The 15,463-nt window shown below is 41.4% G+C and overlaps 1 long non-coding RNA gene across 1 annotated transcript in view; it reads left to right on the top strand.

The window, feature by feature from the left end:
* LOC119243589 (uncharacterized) overlaps window positions 1-15,245 on the top strand; it is a 33,255-nt gene extending 18,010 nt beyond the window's left edge. Inside the window, exon 4 of the long non-coding RNA XR_005124765.1 lies at window positions 15,153-15,245. This is a non-coding gene — a long non-coding RNA (uncharacterized LOC119243589). The remainder of the gene's footprint in view (window positions 1-15,152) is intronic.
* Window positions 15,246-15,463: the final 218 nt, after the last annotated feature.

Genomic DNA, 15,463 nt, shown 5'->3' with positions numbered 1-15,463 from the left:
TGATTTGTCAGTCTGTGCAGACTTGCCCATCTATGCCTGTGTGAGAATACAATGTGATAGAATTTCCCTATCATCCCTTGGTATGATTTCTGTATATGAACATATAATTGACTGGTGTTGATGAAAGCATCATTATCTTATAGTTAATCACATGTGAAATAACAAAACTGTTTCATCACAGAAAGGTTTTGTATTCCAAATGTGGTAAGCTTGATTACTTTCTCAAGTTCATTACACATTATATCTATATCTATATCTATATCATATATATATATTATTGAACACCTATGAGACATCTTTTTTTTAATGGTTTTTTTTTTTTAAGATTTATTTATTTATTTATTTATACAAGCACTGGGTATAGTCAGAAGCGCGGGAGGGTGAGAGAATTCACCAGAGTCAGAGCAGGATGCAGAACAGGCAGAAGGACAGAAGTACACTGCTGAGGGGAGCAGCGGGCGGCAGGAGAGGTCTAGCACGCCATGTGGGGCCCTCCTCTGGTGGCCGGGGAGCAGCCGGGGATCGAACCGGCACTGCAGAGCCTGCAGGCAGCATCGCAACCCAGCGCTCAACCGCTGCGCCACCGGGGAGGCCCCCTATGAGACATCTTTTCAACATATACATGCCACTGCTTTGTACCAGGCACTGTATTAGGCACTGTGATTATGACTGTGCACAAAGTAGATACTCTTCCTGCATATCAACTCCTGAACATGCAATGAATTAAGATCTATAAAGTATAAGTTGCCATCAGCTGTATATAGGAAAAATAACCTGATCCATGTGGGGTAGGTTAGTTGAGATTTTTCTGGAGGAAGAGATGCATAAGCTCAAAGGCATGGTAGATGAGAATTAGCCTTGTGAAAGGGTTGAAAGGCAAGAATAAGGATAATATAGACATATGGGACAGCACATATAAAAGACCCCAAGTGAGAGAGTATGGCATGTTAAGGGAACTCAAAGATCTTCCAGGGCTGGGATATAGAGTTCTAACGGAGTAAACCATGGATGAGGCCAGAGAGGTGAGCAGCAATCAGATTATGTACACTTTGTAAACTCTCTTAAGGAAGTTGGACTTTGTCCTACAAGTCATTAGAGTGATTGATGTGTTTAACCAGGGAGATGATCAGATTTGTATTTGTCAAGTTTACTCAGCCTTTAGTGTGGAAAATGGATTGCCAAAAACTAAGACTCAGGCAGAGTGATGAGTTAGAAGGCCATGGCAGAAATCCAGGTGAGAAATTACAGGAATCTTAACCATGGTAATAAGAAAGAGCTTGAAAAGGGGGTGGAGGACCAACTTTGCGGTTGGTAGAATTAGCAGGGCTCAGTGTTTTATTGCATTTGTGGAATGAGAGAAAGGGACAATCCAGGGAAGATACTCTAGCTTCTGACTTGGGACGCTTGAAAAAATAGTACTGCCATTCAGTGCTATAAGGAACAAAAATAAGCAATCCATTTGGGTGGAGGGAGATAATGTGATGAGTTTGTCTTGGGTACACATGCAATGTCCAAACAGGAAGATCTAGCAGGCAAGTATGTAGGTACAAAGCACAGAAGAGAAATCTAGACCAGAGGCAAAACAAAGATACCTAAGTCCCCAGTATAATGGCATCTGAAGCTGTGGATTAGATAGTCATACAGGCCAGGGCTGAAAACTGACTGAAATCTGCAGTTTAAGAGCTGGGTTGAGACACAGGAGGATTTGCAGAAACATACAGTGTCCTAGAATTTCAATGGGAAAGTGCTCTTGAAAGAGGAAACACTGGTCAAGTGTTAGGTGACTTGGAGAGGCTAAATCAGGAAAGGGTGAAGATGTGCCCACAGGGTTCAGCAACTAGAAGGTCATTGGTGTCTTTTGTGGGGACAGTGACAGGGATAGAAGCCAGACCACACAGGGTTCAGAAAGTACTGGAGTAATGCACTTGGTGACAAGATATATAGAAAAATAGTCTCTCAGGTTGAAAAAAAAAAAACTGCATTAGGAGAGATTTAAGCATGGTTATATCCCCACCGGAAGAAGCCAACAAAGAAAAAGGATAGGCAGAGGCAGGTGAGCCCCAAGAAGGAAGGAAGGAAGTTAAGAGGTAGTGTCCTGTTGGAAGCAGTAGCCTTTATGAGGAGAATGCAGCCCTGACTTCAATTATCAGGAGGCTAGAGCACTGACAGTCCAGGGGAACACAAGGTGGAGATGGGAGATAGTGTGAGAAGAGCTTTCAAGATGCAAGGAGGAATATACAGTGTCTCTTTCATGTTTGAAGAGGGAGATAAATATCAGCAAATGATTCAGTCATTAAGTAGACAGTGGTAAGTGACATCAGAGACCTAAAGGCAGTGAATGACCACTTAGCCTCTGCTTTGGAGTAGAGTCTCATCAGGGAGGTAAAATCTGAGCAATGTCTTCAAGTAAGTGAGGAACTCAAGTGTAAGCCATCACAGGAAAAAAGAATAGTTTCAGCCAAAGAAAACTACCGAGAAAGATGAAGAGAAAATGCTTAGGGAATGGCAAGCAAGTAATGTTTGAACAAAACATGTGAAATAATAGGTGGTGAATCTCAATCTGCAAGTTGAAAGGACTTTGAGGAAAGGAATTCATGTCTGTCAAGGAGTTTTGACTTGGACATGATTTCATAGATGGTGGGAGGAGAGAGGGAGATTTTTTTGTTAATGCTTAAATAGTAGAACATTTAGAGCCTTCCGGTGGTGCAGCGGTTGAGCCCTGGGTTACGAAGCTGCCAGCAGCCTCTGCAGCGCCGGTTTGATCCCCGGCCACCGGGTGAGGATCCCACATGGCACGCAGACCTCTCCTGACGCCCGCTGCTCCCCTCAGCAGTGTACTTCGTCAGTCTGCCTGTTCTGTTCCCCGCTCTGTCTCTGGTGAATTCTCTCACCCTCCTGCACTTCTGACTGTACCCAGTGCTTGTATAAATAAATAAATCAATCTTAAAAAAAAATAGAACATTTAGGACTCAAGTTAGAAAGATGTGACAGCAGACTCAAAAAAAATAAAAAACCTGTGGAAAACACTGAGTACTAAAAAAGATATCAGAATCTGATAAATTTTGATTAATGATTGAAGAGTATCTTATCTAAATGTGTGGACAAAGGAGGGGGTCCCACGGTCATCCCAACACTGACATTTAAGCTGACACTCTCTTGCTTTTACTGCTTAAACGATGAGGCTGACTTCAGTTCCACCTCTCCTGTTTATGCCAGGCGTCAACAATGGGTTGTCATTTATCTTATAAACCAGCCCACTATCCCTTCATAGACTAATCAAGTTGTTTCATTTCCTAGGACTAAGGAATGAGCTTCTAGATGGTTCAAATTACAGAGGTGTTATAAATAAAAATTTACAGGGTGTGAACAGCATTTGTGTTTGTACACATAATATGAAGTTGTAAGCTAATGTTTGAAACTATATTTTGTCCAGTGATTTAAAGGTGAATATAAAATTCCATGTTACTTTTTGAGACCCTAACTGGTTTGCTACATTTTACGAAGTGCATTGTGTGAGGAAGAACGCTTACTCTCACAAATTTAAAAAATAATTTTCAGTGGTGAGGGCTTTGAAAATTACTTGGAGGAGGTATTCTAATGATTTCCATTTAATATAAGGAAAGAAAAACACTCCCCTCAGCTTCCACAAGGAAAAAAGAACCACAGTATTTTAGTGACGTCATGGTGACTCAGATTCCTTTATGAAATATGTATTCTTTGATATTTCCAGTTATTGCCTCAAAGAGTTTGCCAAGGGGCTGACTGATTTCTCTTATCGGTTATGTGGGAAGACATGTGGAGGAAGCTTGTCGCGAAGTTCGATGTTTAAGCTGCCAATAAAATGCATTTACAGTGCATCTTAATTTTGCTCCCTCAGGGCTGTAATTTTTCAAGACAATACATTAATAATGCATCCCCAAGCCATGTTTACTTATAAAACAATATGTGCCATAGGACATTAAGTAAATACTTTAAAATATGAGTCAAAACATAGTAAGAAAATGAAAAATTGCTTTAGAAGCTACCTTAAATATATAAAAGGGGAAACCATGACAAATTTCAGTTAATGAAGGGAATTTTTATATTCATGTCAGCAATGGCAAACAGGGATGGAATAGCCATTTTCAATGTTACTGTGACATTTGCATTAAAAAATGGCAAAATATGCATTTTAAATGCAGCTGTGTGTCCTGGGCTGGGAAAGACTCTTTGATAGACATACCACCTTGAAAGTTTGCGTGTGTTCTTCCACACTTGAGGTTTTATGATCTTTATGATAAGCACTTTAGCCATAAGGTTTTTTATTTAAATCCCTATGAATTGTGTTATTTTTTAAAATTTCTGACTCACTGAGCAAGTTCCCTGATTTTATAACTTAGATATTTCATTTGCTGGCATTAAACCAACTCAGCCTTAACACATCTTAACATCTGAGAGATGAAAGATTTTCAGAATGGAAGCTCTCAAATGGCATGCATTCTAACTGCTCATGTCATTTATATTTTTAAAAAGTTTGCATTCAACCAGGGTCTCTCAAAGAGGGGCTTTGTGGTGGTCTCAGTGGCTGGGATTTGCAGTATAGGCTTCATGCAGGTGACCCTTCACAGGGTCTGCAAAGTTTCCCTAGACATCAGCGTACCAGAATAGACTTGATTCGGAAATTACCTGTGCCAGACAAAATATAGGATTATTAGAGGAGAAGCATTACTGCGAGATTATGAGAACTCTACCTTGCACTTTAGGCACAAGAAAAAGGGATTGGAATATAGTTTACAAACTTTCATTGCTATCAAAATCTTTTGCTGCCATGCTGTTTCAGTTTTATGTGTGAGAGTAATCAATTTGTTAGGAGTGGGAGAGTGTTGGCAAGATTTCTTGGATTCATTTTGGCTCTTTAAAAAGGGAGGTTTTGAGGTTTTAGAAGTGTGAATTGTTTTTCATCAATGTGCAAATAATCGCAGTGTGAACAATCAGATTATCCTTCACCCTTTCTTCCCACAAGTCCTTTGCTGCTATCCACTGTGATTTTAATGCATTAAAAGCTGACTTCATGTGTACTCAACCCTAAGTGCAACTTACAGAATGTAAGAATGTTGTTTCTTTAAATGGCCCATTTTCTAAAGATAATGTTAAATAAAATGTCTGTGTGATAAAAAAAAAAAAAACTTGTTTTAAACAAGGGCATCTTCTATCATTATTTCTGATGTAACTTTCAGTGAGAAAGTTTTAGAAAAAGATTCTTTCCAAGACACATTCTCATTCTCTTGAAACAATAGTTCCATCTAGTGGACATTTTATTTAGAAACAAATCTTGGATTCCAAATAGCAGAGAGCTTTTTTTTTTTTCTTTTCATGAAATCAGCATGAAAGGAAAATATGAAGGATAATGGCAGAGAGAATTTGTTTAAGATATTAAGTCCACAATTAACAAGCAAGAAATTAAATGATTAAATTGGGAAACAAGCCAAGAGAGTTTCCCTGTCAATAAAACATTTGGTTCTGTTTAAGAACAACCTAGAAATTTGGGTTAAAAAAAGTCACTAATCAACGTAGAGGACCGAGTTATACAATGCTGGGGTGACTTTGATGATAAACAAACTATGGCATGATGTTTAAAAGAATTTGTTACAAATATTTTTAAAAAATACTGTTTGGGGAATCATTCATTTATTCATTTCAGCGGCGATATTTATTGACTTTGCCTAAGATACCTACTGGTCACTTTCTAATATATGGGATACTGGCCATTGCTACAGTGAATTTGCAGAAGAGGGGCCACCTCTCAATTTAGGGGTATCATCAGCAGGTGATGGATATGTGGTATACACAAACACACAATGGAATACTACTCGGCTCTAAAAATGAGCTCTTAACGTTTGTGACACCATGAGTGGAACTGGAGGGGATTATGCTAAATGTAAGTCAGAGGAAGAAAGTCAAATACCAGTCATATCAATGAAACAAAGCAAAAGAATGTGGAAGGACACATTATTTCAGGTGCAATAAGGGAAGGTCTTTTTGAACTTAGTTTTTTTTAATTGGAATTTGAACAAAGAACTTTATACAAAGAAAACGGTTTGCACAAGGTCCTTCGGGGAGGTATCGATTCCTGGCTTGGCAACAACCATCCTTTGTCTGTTTGCTCATTGGTGTCTTCCTTCTTGGCTTCCTTTCATGAGAACTGAGTGTTGTTTGTGGACCCAGCACAGCGCAATAGTCTATATCAAGCTGATCAGAGTATTTTTGAGTTGTGATTAAAACTGAATAGCCGGTGGGAGATTGTTTTGCAAAAAACAAGGTGCTTTGTTAAGACTTGAACAGCACAAAATAGACTTTTCTGTCATCCAATCAAGTGCACATAAAATCTGCTAAGTATATTACATGTGAAACCTCAACATACATCCAGACCCTGGGAGGGACAGTTAAAACAGCTCAGTGAATTGGCACCCCTGGGGTTTCTGATACAACTTTTGGGATGTGACTGGAGAATTTGTATTTCTCACAAGTTTCCTGCTACTGCTGATGCAGCTGATCTGGGGACCACACTTTGAGAACCACTGTTTGGGGGCCTCCCTGGTGGCTTAGGGGTTAAGTCTCCACCTGAGTTCGATACCCAACCAAGGAGCTAACCCACATATGGCGCAGCAGACCTTTCCTGTCTCGCCTGCTGCTCTCCTTAGCAGTGTGTTTCAGTGGATCCGCCTGTTCTGCTCCTCACTCTGTCTCTGGTGAAATCCTCCACCCCCAGCACCTCTGGCCTGTACCCCAGTTCTTATACTAAATAAATAAATCTTTAAAAAAAAACCATTTTTTGTAAAAATATAACCATGACATTCCTTAGAAGAAGGAAATCAGTGTTTAAATGACAAAAGTCACAAAGCATAGTGACATGTCACAAAACAGTGTGTAAAGCCACCAGGTGAAGATGACATCTACACCTGAGTAAATGCTCACTCAACCCCTAGGAGATGTAGCCAATTTTACCGGCTTACCCAAGATTTCATACACAGAATGACAGGTGTAATGTGGAAGCATTGCACAAATTTTATTTCAGTGGAAGAGAGCTGATAATATTTTTTCTTCTTTCAAAAAGCAAAACTCAAAACCACATTTTAAGAAATTAAAAACAAAAATACCGATCATCATCTCTTATGATTTCTCCTCTTGTCTCCATCCCCCCCACCCCCCGACCCTCTTCACCTCTGGTAGCTTTACCTCTGTTTGGTTATCACTGTCCTATAGTTTATATTTATTTTGCTGTGTCAGTTCATCCATTTACTTTCCTTATATTGCCCATGTAGGTGAATCAGCCAGTATTTGTCTTTAGATGAAGAATTTGACTTGCTATAATCTCCTTGAATGCCTTCTGTTTTGCTGCCTATGGCAAAATCTCACCATTCGCTGTAGTTGAGCAGTGTTCCACTGTGTATATAGACCACATCTTTCCCCAGCCCCCTATCCCTGGACACATAGACTATGTCCATATCTCAGCTGTTGCACACGATGCTGCAGTGGGTTTTGTATAGAACACGGTTCTTCAAGTTGAGAGCTGATTCTATTAGGCAAGGCTGATGGGGTCATGCAAGTACATGGAGGTTGTAAAAAACCTAAACAAGCTTCTTTTCAATTTTCCATTAAATAAAAAGAATCCTTTCGATATAATGTTGTAAACCAACACTTCCATGAAATTGTTTTAATATCCGAAAAATCAATTTGAGAGCCTATATGTACTCTAGTCATGAATCAAATCAAAGTGTGTACTACATAGATCTTTGAACTTCCCCTCCGTATTTGAAGAACATTGTCTGCTGGAACAGGCACAAAGAGAATAGCATAGAATAGACTTCCTGGTGATTCCACAGGCAGGTCTGGGCACTTGTATGGATCTTAAATCAAAAGCACCACCACTGAGATCCAGCCAGCTACCGCTCACCCGTGCATTATTTAAGCACTCCAAGATGAAGTGGCTTATTTGGCCTCAAATACATCACTGAAATAATTGGAAACAGAAATAGCTTTTGCACACTCTTCTTCTTTCTCTGACTACTGGACATATCTCTTTGGTAAACAGGTTTCACCCTGTGAAAAGATAAGGGTTCAGAACATCTGTAAAATGAACTCAAATTGGTGGAGTTTCCAATATTTATCTGTGAGTGACCAGCTTTCCTTGGTATATATTACTTACAAAAATTGGCCTATTCGTATGTCACCTTAAATCTACAAGCTAATTTGGGGAATCCGTGGGTGATGGGATCCCTATTTCAAATGGGATTAGTTTACAAGAACATGGTTATTCTGAAATATAACTGCTAGATCTGAACATAAAACATGTAGACCCTGAATAAGTATCATAGGAAAGCATTAGCGTCTCGTTAGGAATGCTGTTGGAGGGAGCTGGGGTGTGAGGGTGGAGCCCAGCTCCTTTAAGGGAAGGTAGGGACTATTGAGCTCCCCTCATTAAACAGGACTTAAATGCAGACTCCTGACTGCGAAGGGAGGCCAGCCAGGCTAGGTGAAGGAGGCGGCTCTGCTAACAAGCCTGGTATGGGGGCTTACACAGCAAATCAGCACAATCGACTTCCTTTCTTGTTTCCACTAGGGCTGTTATGTGGAGAGAAGGCCCTGATGGGTTAGTTAGGGATATCCCTTTTGAGGGAGCCCTAGAAAGAAGCCAGATGGTAAAATAAAGACTAGCTGAGATCAATGTGACCCAGCCTCCACAGCACCCTCTGGCTTCAGCTCTGGCATGCTAGAAAATACAGGTCTGTTCCCTTCTCGTTACACACTCTGCTTGTGTGGTGTGGGTATCTCGAATGTCCCCAAGATGTTACGAACAATGCTGAGTTTTATTCGGTTGGACACACACAGGCCCCTCAGTGAGCTCTCTTCCTATGGGGTGAGCATTTCCATGGTGTCTTTCTTCACCCATTGTACGGAGTTGAGAGCTGGGTGACCACAAACTCCTGATGGACTGATAAGGAATGCCTTGCTGTGGCCCGGTTCAGTCAGGTAGCTCATGTTCTTTGAAGCACTTACAGCCTGCTCACCATCTTTATGGTTTCAGAACTTGTGTCCACCTGGAGGATGACCTGGTCCCTACAGTTGCCTACTGCGTGACCATCCCAAAATGCATGTGTAAACGGAAAAGATCAGATTCAAAGCTAGAAAGTTAATATTGCAGGACTGTTTTCATGAGGAGGGTCTGAGGATATCATGTGCACATTTGTAGAGCCTTAGACGAAAAAATGTTTTGAAAAGTGCCATGGGAACAATGGAATAGTATGTGGAGAAAAAGCAGCAGCATGAGGGTCCCGGAGGCTGGAAATGACAGACAGTGAGGAGGTTTGCAGAGTCCACCTTCAGAGCTTCCCAGTTCTGGTTGCTTTGAAGGGATTCCGGAAAGAGATTTGTTTATTGCATCAAAGCAATCAACTTCTCAGAATATCTATTATCGACACTAATACCGGCTCTTCAATTTGCCAAACAAGAATTCTTGCCAGATGTTTGGCATCTGTAAAGTAGTTTTTCTTCTTATCGTCAATCAGTGCCACAAGTTTAGTGATCTGATGCCAATACATTGCGGGGTCTGAATGGCCTTGTCCCTGGTCTCATGTCTCCAACCATCCACTGTGTTTCCCCTCTGCTTTCATTTCATTTCATTTGTATGTCAGTGACACATTGTTGATGTTGTTTACTTTTTTCTTTTTCATATTGTATGATTTTTTTAACTGAGGTAACTGGATTACAACACTGCATATGATTTAGAGGTACAGGTTGATACCTCTTCAGATGTATGTTACCACACCACACGTACCACCAAAGCCCCTGTAATTCCCCATCACAGTCCATTGGGCCGCCTGCCCCTGTTGCCCTCTACCCTCAGCCTTCCCTTTCTGGTAGCCTCCATGCTGCAGTCACATTTCCAGGATTGATTTTGTCTGTTCTCTTGTTTTGTTCCAACTCTGTATCCCACTTGTGAGTGAAATCATCTGGTATTTGTCTTTCCCCTTCTGCCTTATTTCTTAATCCTCCCCCATTCCATCCATGTGGCTGCCAAGGTCAAGATTTTTTTCTTTTTTTTTTTGTAGAAAGCTGAGTAGGGCCTCCCTGGTGGCGCAGCGGTTGAGCGCTGGGTTGCGAAGCTGCCCGCGGCCTCTGCGGCGCCGGTTCGATCCCCGGCTGCTCCCCGGCCACCGGAGGAGGGTCCCACATGGCGCGCAGACCTCTCCTGCCGCCCGCTGCTCCCCTCAGCAGTGTGCTTCATCAGTCTGCCTGCTCTCCTCTCCCCTCTGGCTCTGGTGAATTCTCTCACCCTCCCGCACTTCAGACTGTACCCAGTGCTTGTATAAATAAATAAAATAAATCTTAAAAAAAACCTCACTTTTAGCATGGCGATCTTAACTTTGCTGTTAAAACATTTATAAGGACATCTGAAAAGATTTTTGTGTGGAGTGTTCAGAAACAGAACTCACAAAATTCACAATGGCAAGATCACATAGTCTTGCCCAGTGGTGCCATGTTGAGATTCTCTCAACATGGTTTTGGACACCTCTCCAATGGGCTGGAGCGCTGAGCCCCTGTGCTGTCACCTTAGGAGCACGCACTGCCCCATGACCTTCACTGACCTCTATCTGTTTCACCTTTCCTACTGGCAGGACTTCTGCAGAAGGAAAAGCAATCCCAGCAGAGGCCTGCTTCATACCTCTGTTCCCCTCTCTGGTATTCACCAGGTGTCTTAGCCTGTCCGTGCCACTATAATAAAACACCACAGATTGGGTAGCTTATAAACAACAGAAATTTATTTCTCGCAGTCCTGGAGGCTGGAAGTCCAAGGAGCCAGCAGGTAGGGTTCTGGAGAAGGCCCCTTTCTGGGTTGCAGAACTTTTTACTGCTTCTTACTCTGCTCTCATGTGGCATGAGGATGAGCCAGCTCTTTGGAGCCTCCTGTATAAGGCACTTCTCACATGCTTGAGAGGCCTTGTGACCTAATCGCCCCCTAAGGCCAGACTTCTTAGCCAGTCACCTTACAAAGTAGGAATTGGGGGAGGGACACAGCATTCAGGCCATAGCACCTTCAAGCAGGTTATCTGTTAAGTCAGAAAGGGACACTGATACAGGTTGAATTATGGCAGATGCATATGTTGAAGTCCCAACCTCTAGTATCTCACCATATGACTTAGCTTGGAAATTATACATGACAGGTGTAATTAGCAAAGTTGGGATGAGCTCATCTTGCAGCTGGATGACCCTGACTCCAGCATGACTAATGTCCTTTAAAAAGGGAGACAGTTGTACGCCCGGGGAGAACGCCACGGGAAGATGAAGGCAGAGGCTCTGTGATGCTTCTGCAAACCAAGGAGAGTCAAAAATGGCCAGTAACCCCCATAAGCTGGGGATGAGGCATAGTACAGACTCCTCCTCACAGCCCTCAAAAGAAACAACTCTGTGAGCCCCCATGCCTGGGCTGCAGAACTGCGTGACAATAACGTTCTACAGTTGAAGCCGTGAGGTCTGTGGTCCGGCATGGGCAGTCCGGGTAAATTGGGGTTTTGGGAGGAGGCCCAGAATCTGAGGACCTTAGGTGGGCTCTTTCTTGCTTCTTGTCTTGGATGAGGAAAGAATTCAATGTCAAGACCAAAGTTACAGAAAAGCAAGAGATTTATTGATAGATAGGAAGCAGGGCAGGAAAGTTTTTCTAGTGGAGTGGGGTCCTGAGTGAGTAGCCAGTGAGGAGGCAAAAAGAAGGTGTTTTGAAGTCCAGTGGGCAAGGAGTGGGGGTTTGCCCGCTGGGTGTCTCATTGTTGTCTCCCTTGCTAGACCCATGGGGATCTCCTAGGCTACTGAGACCCACTGAGGGTTCCCACGTTACCTAGCACACTTTTCTGAAACCAGAAAAGTGCCCACTGTTACTGTGCTGTTATGTTGCTGTTCTGAACATTCCTTTTTTAATTGAGTTGGGGCGGGAGGCACCCTCCTGTTCTGCAATTGTTTCTCAATCAGGCTGATAAATGGAGCTGGGGCTTGGGGCACCCTGTTCCTAACTGACTGCCTCTATCCATTTCCTGACTTCCCCCTTCACCAGCCAAGGGACGCAGGCACCAGTGCCTGGCAGCTCTTCCTCCATGCCCCTGCTGAGCTGCGGATCAGCAACCACCTGTCAGGGCTGGCTCAGCTGACGGTGGCTGTGGCTTGTAGCATTTGACAATCTGATGTCCTCAGTGGTGGGGCACGGTCCTTCCTATTAACCTTGGTTAGGTCCAGGTTGGCTAAGAAGTTTCTGAGGCAGGCACATGAAGATGTCATCTCTGCAGCTCTTTTTTCCCTAATTTTTCCAGACTTGGGAAATAGTCTCTCAGGAACTCTAGGCTCAAGTTGTACACCAGTCCCGGGGTAGGGTTAGGGGGAACGTTCTCTTTCCTCATTTTTTTCCACCCTTAACTTGACCCACAGGGATGCCCAGACCTGGGGGTAGTCGGTGGTGTGGGAGCAGGAGCTCATGCTGGGAGCTGTGGAGGGCCTTGCTTTGAGTTCTGTTTCTCCTTGAATTTTGAACTAAATGTTCACTTCTACCCTCAAATTTCGTCACCAGATTAACTCATCTAAATGGATTTGCAGGGTCCAACTAGCGAGTAAAGAATTTAGTTTGAAGTCTGATGTAGGAGGCCTGATGCAGAGCTGTGGTTGAGAAATGCAATGGCAGGGTCGTGTTCTTTGCTGTCTAGCTTCACCAGCGTGCTCACTTCCATCAGAATCATTTTGGGTGCTTGTTCAAAGATGTCAATATCTGGACCCACTTCAGATCTACTGAGTGGATCTCTGGGGAATAATTGTGTATTTGACAGGCTTACTGAGAAACTTCAATGCATGCAAGTTTGAGGAATCTTGTGCTCCACTCTGTGTAACTCTTTGTAGACATGTAAAGCTCTGAAATGTTAGGTTGACAGTGCATTTGAATAAATTAACATTAATGGTATTATTACCACCATGAATAATAACATTCAGCACTACCCTATTTATGCTGTGGTGATAATGTCATTTCTGAGTCTGCTGAATTATGACTAATTGCTACTGTTTTTTGAATGCCTCTTATGTGTCAGGTGATTTACACACATTATTAATATCTTCCTAAATCCTTCTCAGATTTGTAAATCTTGCAATTAAGATCTAGGGAGTCTGTGGCTAAAAAAATAATAATAAGCCTAAATAAAATTGCTCAAGATTGTGCAAGTAGCGAGTGGGAAAGAGCTGGGCTCACATTGGGATCTGACTTCAAATTCTGTGGGTTTCCATAACCCTTGGCCATTATTTTTTTTTTTTTTAAGAAGAAGAGAGATTTATTTTAATATATTTGGAAACAGCCTTACCTTTTTATTTTACAGTTTTGCAAGAGTTAGTAGGGCCTCTTCTATCATAATAGCAAGTTTGGTATTACAAACTCCAGCAAAATCCTGGATATCTTTCCAAGGGATGTAGTTGAGGGATACAGAATTTAACTTTCTCTAGTTTCCTGATGGAAAATGTCTCTACTTTAAATAAAACTACTTTATGGATCTTCTACATTTATGACACCACTTTTACATAAAGAAGCAAAACAAATGAATAAAATAATTTAAACATAAGTAAACTTTTAGAATATAAAACCAAATTAGTGGGTGCCAGAAGGGAAGAGGTAAGAGGGCAGGTAAATCTGGTAGAAGGGATAATTATAGGGTAAAGGGTAGAATTGAACTTTTAATAGTGAATTTACTATTGTATATGCAGTAATATAGGACATATTGAGGCACACATGAAACATAACATTATTTCAGTAAATATGCTTTAAAATGAATAAATATATTGTTCTAATTAGTTTATAGACATTAAATGAATTTCCACCTTCCAGTAAATTGTATTAAGTGGTGGCACCTACTGACCATGTATGATATTGCAATGTGACGTCATTAGAAGCAAAAGCATTTTAAGATTTTAGAGTAGAAAGAAACTATTCTGTAAGTTTGAAAACTAAAGAATGGACATTTCTGGAGTAATATGGTATGTCTGGAGTACAGTAACAGAATGTGTAGATTTCAACTCTAGTCCATAAGTAAGTGTATAAAAACATGTATCATGAGTTAAATTGTAAAATTGACCCGAATTTTTAATCTGTACTGGAAATCTTCCAGCGGATCTATGTTCAAATATATAGTCCCTATTGACATGTCACTGATGGAAAGCTTTAAGAATCTTTGGCTCTAGCTCACTTCTTTTGTGTGAAAGATAAAGAAATGTTCAGGCTCTGGGTCGAGAAGACAGAGTTACAGACTCTTCTTTGCGTCTGAATTCATCACAGGATCTTCACTTGTATTGAATATACCCAATCAAAAGTAGAAATGTTCAATTTAAGGAATCACAAACATGTGGTGCAAAGACTTTTGGAAATGTGGAGTTGCACAATTTTGAATTCATGCAAAATTGGTACTGGTATTAGAATAAACATCTCCCATCTAAGAAATCTTTGTAAGATCTCAAGGAACCGTGAACAACATGTAACAGTTCAAGAGCAAACATTTTTTTTTTTTTTGAACTGAAACATCGTTTTCTTTTTGCTGGAAGTTTTTCAATTTTGTTCTATTTGGAGTAGTTTCGCTCAGGAATTTTCCTTTAACTTCACCATGTACGTGAACAAACAAAACACCAGCACTAGCTTGGTAAAACAGTCAACAGTCTGAGAAATAGCTATTCCATATAATGAAGGATGCTCAGTTGGCCAAAATTTTTTTTAAAGATTTATTTATTTACACATACAAGAACTGGGGAACAGGCCAGAGGTGCGGGAGGGTAAGAGGATTTCCAGAGACAGAGTGGGGAGCAGAACAGGCAGACTGACTGAAATACACTGCTGAGGGGAGCAGCGGGCGAGACAGGAGAGGTCTGCCTCACCATGTGGGTATCTCCCTGGCCAGCCGGGGATGGAACCTGCACTGCAAAGGCTGTAGACAGCTTCACGGTGCTGCACTCAAACCCCTGAGCCCCCAGGAAGGCCCTGGGCCAAATTTTTAAGTTCATAGAATGACTGAATAAGATCATAGGTGAGGCTGTTTATTATTTGATTGCGGCTAGTTAAATCTCAGATTTTTTCTTAACATGCCTTTTGTTTTGCTTTGCTTTATTAGAAAACAAAGGGACTGTGAAACTTCAACAAACAATGAACAGATCATTTCAAAATTTCCAAACAGTTGCTCAAAATAAAGTCATAGACTGCAGTTCACAACAATATGAAATGAAAATGTGTAAAGATGCTTTACTATAACAAATAAACAAACCTGGCTCAAGAGTCTGCAAATTAGCTGCTACCATATTGCTGAGGAAGCTTGCCTTTGGATTGTATTGCAAATAAAATCTTGTCTCAGATAAGATTAAATCACTAAGCCAGAATCACATGACAAAATCGCTAGAAGACAACTTCTTAATCTTCTCTTTGGAA

This window comes from Talpa occidentalis, unplaced genomic scaffold (assembly GCF_014898055.3).
Source record: "Talpa occidentalis isolate TD23 unplaced genomic scaffold, MPIMG_talOcc4v2.1 talOcc4.13, whole genome shotgun sequence".
In the NCBI taxonomy this organism is placed as follows: domain Eukaryota; kingdom Metazoa; phylum Chordata; class Mammalia; order Eulipotyphla; family Talpidae; genus Talpa; species Talpa occidentalis.
This window is presented reverse-complemented; position numbering and strand designations above follow the sequence as displayed.